This window comes from Ornithodoros turicata, chromosome 3 (assembly GCF_037126465.1).
Source record: "Ornithodoros turicata isolate Travis chromosome 3, ASM3712646v1, whole genome shotgun sequence".
Lineage (NCBI taxonomy): Eukaryota > Metazoa > Arthropoda > Arachnida > Ixodida > Argasidae > Ornithodoros > Ornithodoros turicata.
The window spans coordinates 77,596,168-77,600,871 of record NC_088203.1 but is presented as its reverse complement, the minus strand read 5'-3'; positions in this window follow the sequence as shown (position 1 = coordinate 77,600,871).

Sequence of the window (4,704 nt, the reverse complement as noted above, 5' to 3'; positions counted from 1 at the left end):
GGGGGCGCCACAATAAACCCACTATTCGACACATTTCGCTATGCTGTTTTTCCCTCTAGATCGGAAATATATGAGTTTCGCTTTTGCACGTGGTTTTTGGAAGGCGCTTTAGGATAAATGTTTCCATGCAGGATTGTCGGTTTCAGTTGACGTAAAAAATCACGTAGCTGATGCTGTCATGTTTTACTTTCTTCATTCCGTAGACGACTGCGGGGGTGCCACAATAAACCCACTATTCTACACATTTCGCCATGCTGTTTTTCCCTCTAGATCAGAAATATAAGTTTCGCTTTTGCACCTGGCTTTTGGAAGGAGCTTTAGAACAAATATTTCCATGCAGGATTGTCGCTTTTCAGCTGACGTAAAAAGTAACTTAGCTGGTGCTGTCATATTTTACTTTCTTCATTCCATACACGACTGCGGGGCACCACAATAAACCCACTATTCGACACATTTCGCCATGCTGTTTTCCCCTCTAGATCGGACATATAAGAGTTTCGTTTTTGCACGTGGTTTTTGGAATACTGTTTAGGACAAATGTTTCCAGGCAGGATCGTCGCTTTTCCGCTGACGTAAAAAGTAACGTAGCTGATGCTGTCATATTTTACTCTCTTCATTCCGTACACGACTGCGGGGGCGCCACAATAAACCCACTATTCGACACATATCGCCATGCTGTTTTCCCCTCTAGATCGGACATATAAGAGTTTCGTTTTTGCACGTGGTTTTTGGAATACGCTTTAGGACAAATGTTTCCATGCAGGATCGTCGCTTTTCCGCTGACGTAAAAAGTAACGTAGCTGATGCTGTCATATTTTACTCTCTTCATTCCGTACACGACTGCGGGGGCGCCACAATAAACCCACTATTCGACACATTTCGCTATGCTGTTTTTCCCTCTAGATCGGAAATATATGAGTTTCGCTTTTGCACGTGGTTTTTGGAAGGCGCTTTAGGATAAATGTTTCCATGCAGGATTGTCGCGTTCCAGTTGACGTAAAAAAATCACGTAGCTGATGCTGTCATGTTTTACTTTCTTCATTCCGTAGACGACTGCGGGGATGCCACAATAAACCCACTATTCTACACATTTCGCCATGCTGTTTTTCCCTCTAGATCAGAAATATAAGTTTCGCTTTTGCACGTGGCTTTTGGAAGGAGCTTTAGAACAAATATATCCATGCAGGATTGTCGCTTTTCAGCTGACGTGAAAAGTAACTTAGCTGATGCTGTCATATTTTACTTTCTTCATTCCATACACGACTGCGGGGGCGCCACAATAAACCCACTGTTCGACACATATCGCCATGCTGTTTTCCCCTCTAGATCGGACATATAAGAGTTTCGTTTTTGCACGTGGTTTTTGGAATACGCTTTAGGACAAATGTTTCCATGCAGGATCGTCGCTTTTCCGCTGACGTAAAAAGTAACGTAGCTGATGCTGTCATATTTTACTCTCTTCATTCCGTACACGACTGCGGGGGCGCCACAATAAACCCACTATTCGACACATATCGCCATGCTGTTTTCCCCTCTAGATCGGACATATAAGAGTTTCGTTTTTGCACGTGGTTTTTGGAATACGCTTTAGGACAAATGTTTCCATGCAGGATCGTCGCTTTTCCGCTGACGTAAAAAGTAACGTAGCTGATGCTGTCATATTTTACTCTCTTCATTCCGTACACGACTGCGGGGGCGCCACAATAAACCCACTATTCGACACATTTCGCTATGCTGTTTTTCCCTCTAGATCGGAAATATATGAGTTTCGCTTTTGCACGTGGTTTTTGGAAGGCGCTTTAGGATAAATGTTTCCATGCAGGATTGTCGCGTTTCAGTTGACGTAAAAAAATCACGTAGCTGATGCTGTCATGTTTTACTTTCTTCATTCCGTAGACGACTGCGGGGATGCCACAATAAACCCACTATTCTACACATTTCGCCATGCTGTTTTTCCCTCTAGATCAGAAATATAAGTTTCGCTTTTGCACGTGGCTTTTGGAAGGAGCTTTAGAACAAATATATCCATGCAGGATTGTCGCTTTTCAGCTGACGTGAAAAGTAACTTAGCTGATGCTGTCATATTTTACTTTCTTCATTCCATACACGACTGCGGGGGCGCCACAATAAACCCACTGTTCGACACATATCGCCATGCTGTTTTCCCCTCTAGATCGGACATATAAGAGTTTCGTTTTTGCACGTGGTTTTTGGAATACGCTTTAGGACAAATGTTTCCATGCAGGATCGTCGCTTTTCCGCTGACGTAAAAAGTAACGTAGCTGATGCTGTCATATTTTACTCTCTTCATTCCGTACACGACTGCGGGGGCGCCACAATAAACCCACTATTCGACACATTTCGCCATGCTGTTTTCCCCTCTAGATCGGACATATAAGAGTTTCGTTTTTGCACGTGGTTTTTGGAATACGCTTTAGGACAAATGTTTCCATGCAGGATCGTCGCTTTTCCGCTGACGTAAAAAGTAACGTAGCTGATGCTGTCATATTTTACTCTCTTCATTCCGTACACGACTGCGGGGGCGCCACAATAAACCCACTATTCGACACATTTCGCTATGCTGTTTTTCCCTCTAGATCGGAAATATATGAGTTTCGCTTTTGCACGTGGTTTTTGGAAGGCGCTTTAGGATAAATGTTTCCATGCAGGATTGTCGCGTTTCAGTTGACGTAAAAAATCACGTAGCTGATGCTGTCATGTTTTACTTTCTTCATTCCGTAGACGACTGCGGGGGTGCCACAATAAACCCACTATTCTACACATTTCGCCATGCTGTTTTTCCCTCTAGATCAGAAATATAAGTTTCGCTTTTGCACCTGGCTTTTGGAAGGAGCTTTAGAACAAATATTTCCATGCAGGATTGTCGCTTTTCAGCTGACGTAAAAAGTAACTTAGCTGGTGCTGTCATATTTTACTTTCTTCATTCCATACACGACTGCGGGGCACCACAATAAACCCACTATTCGACACATTTCGCCATGCTGTTTTCCCCTCTAGATCGGACATATAAGAGTTTCGTTTTTGCACGTGGTTTTTGGAATACTGTTTAGGACAAATGTTTCCAGGCAGGATCGTCGCTTTTCCGCTGACGTAAAAAGTAACGTAGCTGATGCTGTCATATTTTACTCTCTTCATTCCGTACACGACTGCGGGGGCGCCACAATAAACCCACTATTCGACACATATCGCCATGCTGTTTTCCCCTCTAGATCGGACATATAAGAGTTTCGTTTTTGCACGTGGTTTTTGGAATACGCTTTAGGACAAATGTTTCCATGCAGGATCGTCGCTTTTCCGCTGACGTAAAAAGTAACGTAGCTGATGCTGTCATATTTTACTCTCTTCATTCCGTACACGACTGCGGGGGCGCCACAATAAACCCACTATTCGACACATTTCGCTATGCTGTTTTTCCCTCTAGATCGGAAATATATGAGTTTCGCTTTTGCACGTGGTTTTTGGAAGGCGCTTTAGGATAAATGTTTCCATGCAGGATTGTCGCGTTTCAGTTGACGTAAAAAAATCACGTAGCTGATGCTGTCATGTTTTACTTTCTTCATTCCGTAGACGACTGCGGGGATGCCACAATAAACCCACTATTCTACACATTTCGCCATGCTGTTTTTCCCTCTAGATCAGAAATATAAGTTTCGCTTTTGCACGTGGCTTTTGGAAGGAGCTTTAGAACAAATATATCCATGCAGGATTGTCGCTTTTCAGCTGACGTGAAAAGTAACTTAGCTGATGCTGTCATATTTTACTTTCTTCATTCCATACACGACTGCGGGGGCGCCACACTAAACCCACTGTTCGACACATATCGCCATGCTGTTTTCCCCTCTAGATCGGACATATAAGAGTTTCGTTTTTGCACGTGGTTTTTGGAATACGCTTTAGGACAAATGTTTCCATGCAGGATCGTCGCTTTTCCGCTGACGTAAAAAGTAACGTAGCTGATGCTGTCATATTTTACTCTCTTCATTCCGTACACGACTGCGGGGGCGCCACAATAAACCCACTATTCGACACATTTCGCCATGCTGTTTTCCCCTCTAGATCGGACATATAAGAGTTTCGTTTTTGCACGTGGTTTTTGGAATACGCTTTAGGACAAATGTTTCCATGCAGGATCGTCGCTTTTCCGCTGACGTAAAAAGTAACGTAGCTGATGCTGTCATATTTTACTCTCTTCATTCCGTACACGACTGCGGGGGCGCCACAATAAACCCACTATTCGACACATTTCGCTATGCTGTTTTTCCCTCTAGATCGGAAATATATGAGTTTCGCTTTTGCACGTGGTTTTTGGAAGGCGCTTTAGGATAAATGTTTCCATGCAGGATTGTCGCGTTTCAGTTGACGTAAAAAATCACGTAGCTGATGCTGTCATGTTTTACTTTCTTCATTCCGTAGACGACTGCGGGGGTGCCACAATAAACCCACTATTCTACACATTTCGCCATGCTGTTTTTCCCTCTAGATCAGAAATATAAGTTTCGCTTTTGCACCTGGCTTTTGGAAGGAGCTTTAGAACAAATATTTCCATGCAGGATTGTCGCTTTTCAGCTGACGTAAAAAGTAACTTAGCTGGTGCTGTCATATTTTACTTTCTTCATTCCATACACGACTGCGGGGCACCACAATAAACCCACTATTCGACACATTTCGCCATGCTGTTTTCCC